Genomic DNA, 15,830 nt, shown 5'->3' with positions numbered 1-15,830 from the left:
GGTAACCATCATTCAGTTTTGTGAGGCTTTGCGATTGATTCACTGATTGAACAAAGTGTTAAAACACAAAAGAAGTTATTGTAGCAATGCCAGTTGAAATTAATAGTAAATTTTAATGAAATCCCTATGTCCAGGGAAGCAGACATTCTATTAAGAATAAAAGCCTGATGTGTCTAGAGAAATTAATGCAGAACACAGATTTTACTGTAAATATGACTATTTGAATGAAGGTTTAATTGCAAATTCATAGAAAAGGCAAGTATATCTTAGATAAAATATTTGCTTTTATTAAGTTACCTCTTTTATATTCTGAGATATCTTGCAAATGAAATGCTTATGACAGATTGCAAAAAAAAATATTACATGAAATCATACTCACCATCTCAAGCCCCATAGCACAAATTACATATTATGAATCACACTCTGTCTGGCAGCGAGAGGGAAGGCAGAGATGAAATGATGGATTTGATCTTTCCACTTTTTGAGTTATTAATAAGCAATTGGACTATGGAATGTCTTGAAAGACTCACATCTAGAGTGAAAATTTATTTGCAGAAAGCCTTGTTCTCATTTTCATATTAGTGTCAATAATATTTGACATTTTCATGTGAAAAAGTGTTGAACTGTGTTTTGATTTCTAATTTCAACCATTAATCCCCCTTAATCTAGAAAAAATCACTTTTGATCTCTCTGTAAATTGACACTGTAAATATTAATGTATTTCTGCCAATTCCTTTTATTTCCAACAAAGCATTCACAGATTTCTATGATAGATTTTCTTCATTCAAATCTTATAAACCTCAATTGAATTATAAAGAGGCTTTTATAAGTCATTCTGTTGGGTATTTCTAAAACCAGTAGCTCAGCCAATACATTAAACTAACTTTTATTTACAGTTTTTTTTTTAACTTCACTTTAACTATATTTAACTGACTTTTAACAGTCATAGACAGTTTTCAAAACATCTATGATTTTACTTGATTTTATTACTCCATTCAACAAATATATATTGAGAATTTACTATATGTCAAACATTGGGGTAAGCAATGGTGAAGCATAAAGATGATCAAATTCAGATTTTTCCTGACTGTTTTGGGAAGGACAAATATGGTGTTAGAAGGAAATATCAGAAAAGGGCTCCCTTGATTTTATGTAGACTGTTCTTAGGAAAACTTCTTCAGTGCTGGCACATGGGCTACCGTGAGAAGTAGAAGGAGTGACTAACTAGGGAACTGAGGAGATAAGATACCTTCTCAACAGGAGAGATACAGTGGACACAGTCCTTGGAGCCATGCAAAATTCAGTGCATTTTGAAAACCAAAAGAAGGCATGATGTCTGGACTGGAGGAATCAGAAGGGAAAACTGGTAGGAGAGGCTTTATTTCCATCCAGAAATTTAGTGGTTTTGTTAAGAAAATAAAAAAAAAAAAAGAAGTAAATTGACTTGTGAAGGCAACTTGTTTGAAATGGTCTTGATTTGTGTAATTTAAACTATTGAAGGGAGAAAAAGAAGATGTGGTGAAACTAGTTGGGATATTACTGCAATGATTCAGGTGAGTAATTCATAGCAGCATAATTCTGATCCAGTCTTCAAACAATATTTTATTCAAATGGACATTTTGCATGAATTTTCATTTTGAAAATAACATAAACAGGGCCTCCCTGATGGCCTCCCTGATACAACTTATGATTGTATCTCAATTCAAGATATTAGTGGGCAAGGAAATTTTAAGTCTCAGGGCCATCACCACAACAGCCTCAGTTTGATCCCTGGCCAGGGAGCTGAAACACATGACTCGGTAGACCTCTCATATCTGACCTGCTGCTCCCTGCAGCAGTGTATTTCAGTAGATCTGTCTTTTCTGCTCCCCACTCTGTCTCTGGTGAGTCTGCTCACCACACACACCCCCAACCCTCTGGCCTACCTCCCATTTCTTCTATGCAAAAATAAATAAATAAATCTTTTTTAAAAAGTAAGTAGCATAATCATTACACCTGATTACTAACTTTTGGCACCTCTTAAATTTTGTGCCCAAGATAAGTGCTTCACATGCCTCATCTAAGATTCCATACCCCCACACCCTGGGGAGGTTTCAAAGAATGTACTTTTTAGACTCTGCTTCTCATAATTGCTTCTACTCAACAAAATTCTGTTATTTGTGTTAATTTCTAGGACAAGGTATGCTTCTCAGCTTACAACCGATGTTCCATACTAACCGAATGTTTATTTTTACTTTGTCTTTTAGGCATAAATTTATGAGAAAAGAAAAGAGTTTCCCCCGAAAAGTGATAATATGCTTAATAATGGCCAAAAATGGTACTGCAACTTGTTAAGTATTTTTGACTCAGTAACACAGTCTTTTGCAATATCACTTTTTTTCCCTTTAACATTATTATAAGGGAATAGCCAGTTCACTTATGGATTCATTATTGTAGAGTTTATATTTACTTATGGATTCATTATTGTAGAGTTTATATTCTAAATTTGCTTCCCTCCAATAATTATTAAAATAATAAAATATGTTCTATTGCAAATTTACTTTGCACCAGTCAATATTAAATATTTAAGTTTGTTTAAGCTATAGTAAATGGCCTAAAATAAAAAAAAATGCAAATTTAGTGGTAAGACCATTATTTCTTTATCAAACAAGTTCTGATGAGTGTATCTCAATTCAAGATATTAGTGGACAAGGAAATATTTAAACATTGATTATAAATCCCATGTCTTTTGGTGGAAATTCTAGTTTTCATTTGTCATATATCTTTAATTCAAACTCTTCACAGTTTCTCTTTTAGTTTGAAACTGGTCATTATTACTAACAATAATGTGGGGAAAATAGCTTAAGCCCCAATATTTTCACTTCTGCTAGGGCCACAAAACATAACATTTCTCTACAATATCAGGATATGTGCATAGTCCTAAACATGTTAATCACCTGATCCAGCATATAAGAAGGATGAAAGTCATCACTTCCACCCTCACAAGAAAAAAAAAAAAAGTAAAAATTGGCTATCATCAGCTTTTCTTAGTTCTATCAAAAAAAAATTGAGATCACTCTGCAAATTGCTATTATAAAACTTAGAAAGATGGGAAAATGCAAAGGAACAGAGATTATTGGTGCCGAAACCCAGAAACCAAAACCATCATGGCAGTCTGTACCAAAGATGGAAACCTTAAATTGTAATTCATGGATTTCTCGGGATTCTGTGTGGACAAGCTTGAGCTTTAGCTTAGAAAAGATATATATATAGTGATAGTATTTAAGAGATAGCTGAAATAAGTATATTAATTTCAGATGAAGCCACCTTCAGAGTAAGGAAATTTTTCTGGGAAAAAAAGAAGTATTACATAATAATAAAGCATTCAATTCTCCAAGATGTCATAATAAGCTTCTATATGTATGCACCTAACAATACATCATCAAAAAACATGAGGTGAGCACTTCAAGAAAATATAGATGAAGCCACCTTTATTGTTGGAGCTATCAATACCCTTCAATCAATAACAGACAGATAAAGCGGACAAAAAAATAGAAAAGACGTAGTTGGACTGAACAGCACTAAACAATGTGGGTCCCATGCTCTCATCCTGAAAAGAAGAGAGATTGATTTTGTATTTAGGTAGTCTCTTACAATGACAATTTCAGAAAAAGAAAAAGATTAAGAAAGTTGACTCTTGAGCACAAACATCAGGAGTAGAATAATACCTAGGAAATATCTAGAAAAAATATATTCTAATCTGGGTATAGTATACAGGAATTCATACTTTTAAAGATGTCCTAGTTGATTCATTGTGAATCTAATGTTGAGAATTAATGTACCAGGTGATTGTCTTTTAATCAATTCTTTCCGAGATAGCTAGGGTGATTCTGGTTCTTGGCCATGTTCTTTTCAACACTCCTTTCAGTTTTGTGAGTTAACTTTCAATAAATAACCTCTACTTTTTAAAGTTTGACTATTTTATGCTGATTATAACTTATACAGTTTTCATAAAAGTTGCTATCCTAAAGTCTTCAAAGGACTTAGGGCCTCATTGAGATAGACTAATAATGCAAAGTGCTAAGTCTTTTAAATTGCATCATATTAACTTTCATTTAAGCACTATCCCATAATTATCAGTTCACTTTACATATAAACAAATGTATGAATCTGTTTTGGAACATTTGAAAAATTTGGTGACCACCTCTCTTCTCTTGACTTTGATATTTATTTTCTATTATCTCCATCATAGGAAGGAGACAACATGGAAGGACACAGGACTGGCATCTCAAGAGTAAGTAGCAGTGTACTCAGGCTTAAACCAGAGATGTTTACTAAATTAGATGTTTATTAAATTACAAATCAGGTTATATAAGGGAAACGTATCAGTAAGTAGGGGAAAAAATGATCAAGACAACAGGGAACAAAAAAAAAAAAAATTAGGTTTTGACAATGTGACTAATAGATTTAGCTGGATTTATTTTTCTTCTTAAAAGACAAATTCTCCATTAGTGACTAATAAGTAATCCTATATAAGATGAAAGATCTTCAGGTCAAGTGGTTATACACAACATAGTTAAGAAGATATAAATAACTGAAATGAAAAGATCAAGGACAAAAAGTGTGCAAATCTGTGTCTCCTAAAATAAATGTCAATCTGTGTGGCTTTGGATATTACAAATTCAAAATTTCCTTTTGTGGTGAGGAAAGACAAAATAACATTGATAATTTATAGAGTAATACATGATAATATGGAACCTATTTTAAAAAATGGAAGCTTGAATGATTTGGAAGAAGTGAAGTCAGAAAAGACATCTCTAGTGTAAAACTATTATATACAGAATGATACACAGGTTAAAAAACAAAAATAAACAAACAAAAAAAAAACAACAGGGCCTCCCCTGGTGGCACAGGCAGTTGAAGCTGTCCGCAGCCTCTGCAGCAAGGGTTCAATTCCAGCTGACAAGATACCCACATGGCGCAACAGACCTCTCCTGCCTCGCCCACTGCTCCTCTCAGCAGTGTATTTCTGTCAGTCTGCCTGTTCTGTTCCCCACTCTGTCTCTGGTGAATCCTCTCACCCTCCCGCACATCTGGCCTGTACCCGGTTTTTGTATGCATGAATTAATAAATATTAAAAAAACAAACAGAATTACCTAATATTTAAAGCTATATAAGACAGGAGAATATGGCTGTAGTCAGAGATAAAAAGATGAGGTCAGAGAAGTTAAAAAATGTAGATTTTTTAAAATTAAAATTGAAATTAAGATCAATAGAATATCAAGAAGATTTTTTTAAAATAAGGAGGTTCATGACACAACCATAATTTCATTTCTAATCTGTGTAGTATGGATTTAACAGGTGCGAGGGTAGAAATGATAAACAATAATTTCAATAGCATGAATAATGAAGCTAGATTGTGTAGTAGTGGTAAATGAAAAAACAAATAAGGCAATACAGATTTTTAAGCAACAAGGAGAATCTGAACACAATATGGAAAGCGGAAAGAAAACAGAAGTCCAGAATTCTATATAAATAACATAGACTTTATGGATCTAACAGATATTTTAGAAAAACAGTTTTGAATAAGCTCACTAGATCCTAGCAGTTAATTCAAATGCTAAGGTATGTGCAGGAACTTTGAATAGAGATTCAGGAACAACAAAATTTCTTCATGATAGAAATTGGAGCTATTAACACATGCAAATACAAATGCATACACAAAGAGATGCTGAAAGAAAGTAGGACATATATGGAAAACACATTAAGTGAACTCAAGCTAATAGAAGAAAGGATTTGGGAAATTATACAAATGTACAAATGACCTAAGTGACAGGAAAGAAGTGAGGTGTAGTAAAAATGAAGAAATTCTGTGATATATTCATATCCACTGGTCCACTTTTTTAAAGTCATATATTGTAATGAAAATATCGAGGAAAATGTAACTTAATTAGGCAAGGAGGAAAATTTGTATATTTTGTCTTTAAGTAGTTTCTGACAATGACAATTTCAGAAAAAGAAAAAGATTAAAACCAATATACACGGTGATTTTTTTGTAACCTAGTATGCTTTTTTGAACATTCTCAATGACTACCGTATTGCAATTTTCTTTAAATATTTTCAAGCTATCCTCAAATATCTATCCATTTACCTGAATGTTTTTGTTATTTAGGAGATAATTATTTAATCTGGTGAACTTCTGTTCAATGCAATAATAGGCATAATGCTAACAACCCTTTATGATAAATAGATAGGTATAATGCTACATGGTGGAAAGTAGATGATAACAGGTAGTCCCAGGTTCCATGTTTTAAGACACTGAATTTGAGATGGAAAGTTTTATGCAAGATATTTACTGTGGAGTCATTTGAAAAAAGTCAAATGTATAATTGAGGCACCTATATGCAGGATTGAGTGACAAATATATTGCTCTGTAATTCCTACTGATGATCAGAGTATATTTGTATCAGTAGCCAAAAATTCCCTTGCAGACACCATAGCATATAGATCATTGCAACTTTTATTGTGTATTTAGGTAATTCTTGATCTCTAAACTTTGGAACTCTTAGTCTCTAAGCGCACAAAGTCTAGAGATATGGTGTAGTGGCAGGACAGGACAGTGCAGGTTTTCCATAATTCCATGCAGACCGAACCAGTAAAGCAGAGTCCTGGGGCCCTCAGTGGCTTTCTCAGGCTTTTATTGAGCTTTTACATGTAGTGTGGCAACCAGGTACATGGCAGGCAGGAGTGCCGGGGGGCAAGGCGGCCAACAGGCCTCCAAGCCTGGGCAAGTCTTGGCTTCTCTCTCTGGGCTTCTCTCTCTCTTCTTTCTCCTGTTCTCTCCCCTGCCTCTGCTTCTCCTGATGAATATCTCAACACTGCAGTCATGGCCCACAGAAGTAAACAACACAGCTTATAACAATGTAACAACTGTAGGTGCCCCATCAGGCAGGACAATCCTAATGGTGGGAGGGCAGAAAAGCCTGAAAACAATTTACCCTACATATGGGAATAGAAAACACAAGTTCTTAAAATCCATCACTGGAAGTTTTAATAAGCAGAACCAATCAGTATCCATTTCATGTTTTCTAGGCTGATGAAATATTCTTCTATTGTAGACATCATATTTGCTTTAAAATGAATGAAAATAACCACCTCTGATTTGGCAAGTCAACAAACCATTCCATTTTATGGGAATTCAAGTACATACTCCCATACTTTTTGCCATAGAGTAGTTACTTTGGTCTACAATTATATTAGAGTCTGTGTCATTTGATCAAACACACTGTAATTCTAATAGTGAGATTAAGAGAAGACCTACAACAAAAAAAGCAAACTATAACTTCAATATGTTATAATTCCTGTTCAAACAAATGTATATCCCTTTCAGATTAAAAATGCTCTTTACACAAATCAATTTGATATTAAGTGGCACCTGGTCTTCTCAAGATTCTTCTCAAGGGTGCATGATTCTGGACTCCCTGTTAATCTCTGTTGCTGGTGGGTTAGACAATGCCTGTATCAGCTTGCCCTCACTCTGGCGCTCAAGTACACTCTATCCCTGTGATAACAAATGTAAAGTGTCCGCATGAATTGTGCCAACACCGAGGTTGATACACTAGAAGAGTCATTTGCTCCTATCTGCATTTTATAATCTAGACTTTAATATGCAATATTAATAATTAATTGTTCATTGTAAATATCTATCTACATATCTATACTCCAGAAGTTTTTCATGAGGCCATCAGTGACAAATGAGGGAGAGGCAACAGTGGTGGATGACATGAACATCTGGTCTGTCTTCCCATCCTGCTTGTGTATTAACATCATTCTATAATGGACAACTACTGGGTTCATCCTTTCTTTTCAGCTTGAAAAATTGTACATTAAATTTTCTGGTAGGTTGTGTCTGCTGGAGATGAATTCTCCAAAAATTGTGTGTCTGAAAACTATTTTACCTTCATTTTTTAATTATATTTTTCACTCAGTATAAAATTCTGGTTCAACAGTGTGTTAAAGCTTTACAAGTGTTCTATTGTCCTCTGGTACCTAGTGAAAAGTCATTTATCATTACCCCCTGGTATTTATGGTTTGGTGAGCCAGAAAGAATCCATCTTATAATGGGCTGTCCTGGTTATAAGATGATTCTGTGTCTCACCATCACTTGTGTTATAGGTCCAAGTGCACTGTCTCTACCCATGTCTCATTTGTATCCAAGAAACTATGTTTACAAGATGCATAATTTCCTATAGATGTGGGCTTTTTTCATTCCAGATCCCTATGGATCTACATTGTGATGAATTTATTGGGCTTTGCCACAAGCTCTGAGAAGACCACCTTTCAGAGCTAATACCGTAACATCAAATGTGTCATGTGGGCTAAGTGGCAGGATTGCATGGCACTATGAACCAACTGCTGTAAACTTTCCCACTAACCTCAATCACCGCTGACAGATTTTCATTATCTATTGTGGATTAGTGTAGTATTCCAAATGAGGAATGTTAGTTTTCCAGAATCTGAAGAGCCCAACAGCATTATGCTCCCTTTTTAGTAATTAGAAGTCAAAAATATTCATTATTTGTACTTTGGAAAACTGGACTACTAAAAAACTTAACTGATGCTGTGATTCCTTAGTTATCATACTGATTATAACTTGCCTTTAAGGTCACCAATGTGGTAGACATTGGATCTGATTAGCAGGACTGTGTCAATATAAAGGATCAGTAAATTGTCCTGCAAGATGTCTAACTAGTACAAATTCTTTTGACTTTTAATGTCATATAGCAGAAGAATTAATATTGCTCTGGGGCAAGACTATAAATGTATATTATTGTTCATTTCAAGGGTGCCATTTCTTTTGATTTTCCTTTCTAAGGATGAAAAAGAACTCATCTATGAGATTAATAGCCAATACCACATATTTGAGCCCATGTTAATCTGCTCTAATGAATGCAATTATAACTTCTGCTTCTTTAAGTTCACTAGCAAATTCAGCCTCTTACTTTTTTATACAGATTCCAGGGAGTTATAATGGGAGAAAGTGGAAATTCTGTAGGGATTATCATTTTCCCTTTCAGTTGTTCATTGTGTGACATTAATTGCAGCCATTAGCCATGAATGTACTAGTCTTTGATTGGTTACTTTGATCTGGGTGAGAGGAGGCAGGTTACAGAGAAGTTTCAGTCCAGCCTTCCTCACACTGTAATGGCTTTTAGTAGGTCAAGAAACTAAGTGAAAGTTGTGGCAAATTCAAGTATGTCTGTTGCACTTGCACATTCTGAGACCACAGAAATGTTGAGCAGTTTTTTCCTAGGACTCATTGGACCTCCAGGGAATCAGATCTGGGAAAGGGCTTAATTTTATTAGCTGGTCCATATATGATTGGCCTGTTATAGTTGGACTTGGATGACATTCTTGGCATCTTTAGTCCAATCATTTGAAAATGTGTGTTTCCTTTCTCCATTAAATGTTAACTTGAGTAAATAAATCTTGTCTATGATAAAAGAGAATTATCGTCAAGTATGCTTCATAGTGCTATAAGGCCTTTTCTTAAATCACCTCAGAGCTCTGAACTGGCTCATGTCTGCAAACTGGTTAAGATTGTATTGTTTTTTTATTGATGCAACTTTCCTCTACCTACTTATTATTAATGTTTCATTTCTATTTATTATAAATACCAAGATGTAATTGTAAGAGGAACAGTGAGAAGCAATCTCTGAGCCAGTGGGTGGCACTCAGAGCCAACTTGATTGTAAAAGGTGGAGCTCTCCTCACCTCTCAGGGACGTAGGTAAACATTTTCTATAGCTTTGTTTTTTTGTTTAAGAGGAGGTGAGACTGCTATGCTGGCAGAGTGTCTGCTTGGATGATTTCTGGCTCACTGGCCCAAGTCCAGTTGCAAGTTAATGTCTCCAAAGGGTAGTGTTTGGTTTTTTGTTTGTTCGGTTGTTTTTTTTTCTGTAACATTGGCCTGAATACACACTTCATACAGGAGAAAAATGGCCAATTGACAGATTTTTGAACTATCAGGTTATTTTGAAGAAAATCAGACAGATGTGACAAGTTCCCATACGTACATTACTTTAGGTTTAGAAAAGGTTAAGGCCCATTTGATGGCACAAATAAGAGGGGGGCAGCCTTACCCTTATCCTGATAGTTGTACATGGAAGAACAGGAAGAGGAGGACCAGCACTTACTACTACCTCTACAAATTAATTTATATGTCTTGCAATAAAAAAATCATATGACTCTATAAAAGTTTTAGAATTAAATTATTTTTATTGACAAGCGATTGTTTTTATGGACATAAGTTTTTACAGTAATCACATTCCACTTTTGTTTATCTAGAAAATTCATAATTCCAAGTTGTGTAATACCACTGTCATTAAATTTATCACAGATTCTAAAATGACGATGTAGTAGGATGACTCTTAATTCCACTTTACCTTAGCAAGTCTTAACCAAAGACGTATTAAAGAAAGTTGAATTCCAGAGACAGATAACATAAATTTCCTAGGAGGAAGCTATAATACCTTTAACTCACAAGTCAAAAAATATTGAGCTTAAACTGAAAAGACAGGATCTGTTAATAATTTTAAAATAAAGTGGTAGGGCCTCCCCGGTGGCGCAGCGGTTGAACGCTGGGTTGCGAAACTGCCCGCAGACTCTGCAGTGATGGTTCGATCCCCTGCTGCTCCCACCCACCAGAGGAGGGTCCCACATGGCACGCAGACCTCTCCTGCCGCCCGCTGCTCCCCTCAGCAGTGTACTTCGGTCCTTCTGCCTGCTCTGCTCCCTGCTCTAGCTCTGGTGAATTCTCTCACCCTCCCGCGCTTCTCACTGTACCCAGTGCTTGTATAAACAAAACAAACAAACAAACAAACAAATAAATAAATAAAAACATGCCTCTATAAAAAAATAAATCTTTTAAAAAAATAAAAATAAAAATAAAATAAAGTGGTAAACATATTTCTCCCTCAAGAAAAAAACTTCAGAACAAACTTTCATGTTGAATACTAGTCAAACAGCAATCATTGAACTCTACATCATGGAATATTTGGGGGATAGAAAAATCTTATGGAATAGGCTCTTTGAAATTTTCCTAGTTTAGAATTTGATAACTTATTACTTAAAATGTCAAAGCTATTAGTAAACATTTAATCTCACTTTCTATGTATCTCATAACTACTCCTAAATGTCTTTAATAGTTTTTATTTATCCCAAATTATTTCATAAATGACATACAATCATGCTGTTGCTCTAGTAAAAATATTTTGGTTAATAAACTTTAGTAAAGCTAATTATAAAAAGATGTGGTGTGTTGCTTGGAAATGGATGATGTAAAATCCAAGGACAGGAGGTGATAACTGAACAGAAAACTAAGAAATTGTCCAGGATCAAGACATTCATTGTTTATCAATTTCTTTCTCTCCAGGGCAGCATTTTTTTCCTCCTTTCTGATTCTTGTATCTTTTGCTTCTCAGCTGATACCCACTGCTCACATGTGACCCAGAAAGGTTATTCTACCTGAAGCAATATGACAATGTTGCCCAGGATACATCACTATATTATCCATCACATTTTAAATTTTCAAGTTGAAGAGTTACTGATTTCTCGCATAGCTTCTCCCTGAATCAGTTGTCCAATCATAGTACAACTCAGGTAGGTAGAATTGAATGGCACATACAAAACAACCTCCAAATAGGGTATGTGGGTTCAATCTCAGAGAAAGAGGCTTTAAATGAGAAGATTATTTTTAAAAGCATAGTACTCTAAAAATAATTGTATTGAAACAACTATAAGAACAATTATGGGAACTGTGCAGGTAAATGAGAGAGTAACATGGATCACCAGGTACTATGTACCAGGTGAACTGTCACTCAATTTCATCTAGTGTTTACCCTCCACTTTCATTTATTTTGTATACTGAACTTTAATTCTTTCATAAAGGATATAGGTGTGGAAAAACAAGTTTTAAATTCCCTCTGTAAGGAATTAGTGGCTTTTATAAACCTTTTTCTTAGCATGAGTACCCTGTGAATTGCATAAATCCTTTTTGATAGATTGACAATCACTTAGAAAAATGATTTAACTTATTGCATAGAACCCTCTAATTTGAGGATTATAAGTAAAGTCGTAATTACTCAGGGTTATTGAATGTAATATACATTCCACTTCAGTTTGCTCAGGGAGACAAAAATATTTTTTACAAATGGCCAATAAAACCCTGCCTTACTTAATTTTTATTGTAAATAAATATGAAATAAGACTTTTTGAAAGACTTAATGTGGAAGAAGACTTTTAGAAAGGTACTAAGAACAGATTTTTAATGACAAATAATATGAAGACTATTTTAGATATCATTGGGAAGAACTGAGACAGGAAAGAATAGAGAAAAGTAAATAAGGATGTAAATCCAGTTAACATAGAGAACATTGCTATCTTCCTCCCCTATTTTCCAGAACTATAAAAGATAAAAAGTCTTTGGACATTGCAGAAAACACCCTAGGGACAAATACACATGTGTGTTCCAGGCATAGTGTTATATGATTATTCTATATATAATAAAATCCAGCACAAAGCCATATACATAAAAGATACCAAAAAGGAGATATTTTAAGACCATATATAAATTGTTAATAATATGGAAATGTATGAATTACTTTTAAATAACTGAACACTGTAATTATTTGATCTATTTTAACTTGCAATTTAGTACGTATTGATATGATATGGTTTTGCTTTATATAGTGCACCTAAATATACATGTTGTTACATTTGAATATGTGCTTCATGTAATGAAAATGTTGTAATGAGAACAATGATTCTCTATAAAGCAACTTTACTTATATATTGAGTCAATATATTACTGAAATTCTATATTATACTAAAAATGACCTAGTTTTAAATCTGAATTTTATATGCAGTTTTTAATGCTCATATCTAGAGGATACAGAAGAAAAACAGAAGAAAAAATTAAGTTCAATGGTGGAGTGCAAAGGGGGGTGTAGGGGACCAAACAGATTAGGGTGTGGATTTATGGATTTTATGGAAATGGGAGCGCTTGGGTAAGGTAACATACATGTGAAGAGGTGTGAAACTTAAATCAGATACAGCATTGTAAATCAATGCTGACCGCAGTAAAAATTAATAGTTTTTAAAAACTCAATGTAAATTATTCTTTGCATATGAATATTATAAATAGCATGTTTATACATCATTTTCTTTTACCAAAAGGCATATATGAAAGATATAGAAAAATGTAATCCCTCCCTATAACTATGAAAGCAACATGAATTTTTTAAAAATGTTTTTTATTGAAGTGTAATTAACAGACAATAAATGCAATCTCTACTGTATATACCTTGAAAATTTTGACATATTGGCACCTGAGAAAACCCTACCACAACTAAAATAATAAGTATACACATTTCCACAAAAAGCGTCCTTGTACTCTTTGTAATCTCTCTCTCTTCCTCTACCACTCAATCTCTATGCAAATTCAAATCTGCTTCTCATACTATATTTGCATCAATAAACATTTTATGTAAATTGATCTTTCTGTCTTTTACACTCAAAATGAATACTTTGAGATTTATCTGTATTGATACATATAACAATGGCTCATTAATGTTCTATTTTCCTTTTAAAATTAATTTGCTTTGTTTTTAGAACAGTTTTAGGTTTATGGAAAAATTAAGCAAATATGAAAAATTCCTTCATACTATTTGTCCTTCCCTTATAATTTCTTCTATTTTTAATGTCTTGCTTTATTGTGATCTTTTGTTAATGTTGGTGGATTTTTGTGCATAATGCTGATAAAATATCAATATTCATAACACTGAGATATTAGTAGTAGTAATATTAATGATGCAAGAATAATTGGTACATTATTATTATCTGAAGTATATAGTTTACATTAAGATTCAATCAGTATATTCTATGGGTTTGAACAAATACAACATTTGTTTTACCACCACTATAGTATCATAAAGAACTACTCATTCATTTGCTGCCTTTATACTTTTTATCTTTCCCAGAATGTCCTATTTCTGGAGCAATACAGTATGTGGCCTTTTCAGACTGGTTTCTTTCACTTAAAAACATGCTTTTTTAGGTTCTTTACATGGCTTGATAGCACATTGTATTATATCTGAACAATATATTTTTATGAATGTACAACACTTAGTTTACACATTCCCCTATTGAAGGACAATTTGCTAGGATCTAAATTTTGGCAGTTCTGAGTAAAACTGCTATAAACATTTATGTGCAGATTTTTGTGTGGTCATATTTTCAACTTCACTAAATACCTAGGGACATGGCTGCTAGTTTATATGATGGCTAACTTACAAAAAAAAACAGCAAAACTATCAATATATTCAAAAATTGCACCATTTTTCATTCCTACAAGCAATACATGAGAGTTCCTAATTCTCCACGTTCTTGTAGATATTTGGTGTTGTCAATGTCTACATTTTTATTCATTCTAATAAGTGTTTAGTGGTATCTCGTTATTTTATTTTTTTAAAGATTTATTTATTTATGCATACGAGAGCTGGGGTACAGGCCAGAGATGCGGGGTTGAGAGAATTCACCAGAGACAGAGTGGGAAACAGGCAGACTGACTGAAATACACTGCTGAGGGGAGCAGCGGGCGAGACAGGAGAGGTCTGCTGCTCCAGGTGGGTTTCTCTCTGGCCAGCTGGGGATCCAACTCGTGCTACAGAGGCTGTGGATTACTTCACAGCATGTTGCTTAACCCTTGGCATCATTAATAAAATGGCTATTATTTCCTCTTTATTCGTTCTGTACAGTGTATAATTGACATGTTATTCTCCAATAGTGGGATTGTACAGTCAGATAATGACTCAAATAAGGTAACAATGTAAAAAAAAAGATGTAGTTATCAATACCTGCATTAGAGTTTCTATATGATTCCTACATCATCTAATGATCAACCAATCTAATGGTATGTTAGGTAAAATTAAAGCCTCTAAATTATTATTTTTTTTTTTGTTACATGATTCTTAAATTTTCTCAGAACTAATAAAGAATTTGGTACCAGAAGTGGGTTACTTCATGAAATAGTGATTCATTTTCTTTAAAAATTGTCCCACAAGTGGAACTGCTGAACCCTTTGGCAGTTTCAGTATTAAATTTTTCCGGAAACATCATAGTATTTTCCATAGTGGCTGCACTAATTTATATTTCCATCAACTGTTCCCAATTGTTCCCTTTCACCGCATCCTGGCCAATGTTTGTTATTTCTTATCTTACTGGATATTTATCCATTCTAATGGATATGAGTTGCTATTTCATTGTAATTTTGATTTGCAGGTTTTCATGATAGCAATATTGAATGTTGTTTTGTTTACCTGTTGGCCATCTGCATATGTTCTCTGGGAAAATGTCATTTCAGCACCTCTGTCCTTTTAAAAATCAGATTGTTTGTTTTTCACTATTGACTTGTATGAGGTATTTATTTGTTTTAGAAATTAACCCTTTGTTACAATTATGGTTATTATTTGTAAAGTTTTTCCCCATTATATAGGGTACCTTTTCACTTCTCATTTTGCTGATTTTTTTTTCTTCTTTATAGAGGAATAGAATGATGGTTGCATGAGGCTGGAATTCAGGAGAAATGGGGAGATGATTGTCAAAGTATCTCCAGTTACAAGTTAAATCAGTTCTGAGGATTTGATGTACTCCTGGTGACTATATCTAACAATATTATATGTTTGGAAGTTGCTAAAAAACTAGATTTCAAATGCTCTTACACTAAAATTTATAAATATGGGAGGTGATGGATGTGTTCAAATATGTGAAGTGATGATGTATTTTACAGTATAA

The sequence above is a fragment of the Talpa occidentalis genome, unplaced genomic scaffold (assembly GCF_014898055.3).
Source record: "Talpa occidentalis isolate TD23 unplaced genomic scaffold, MPIMG_talOcc4v2.1 talOcc4.8, whole genome shotgun sequence".
NCBI classification, from domain to species: Eukaryota; Metazoa; Chordata; class Mammalia; order Eulipotyphla; family Talpidae; genus Talpa; species Talpa occidentalis.
Note: the sequence above shows the minus strand (reverse complement) of the source record.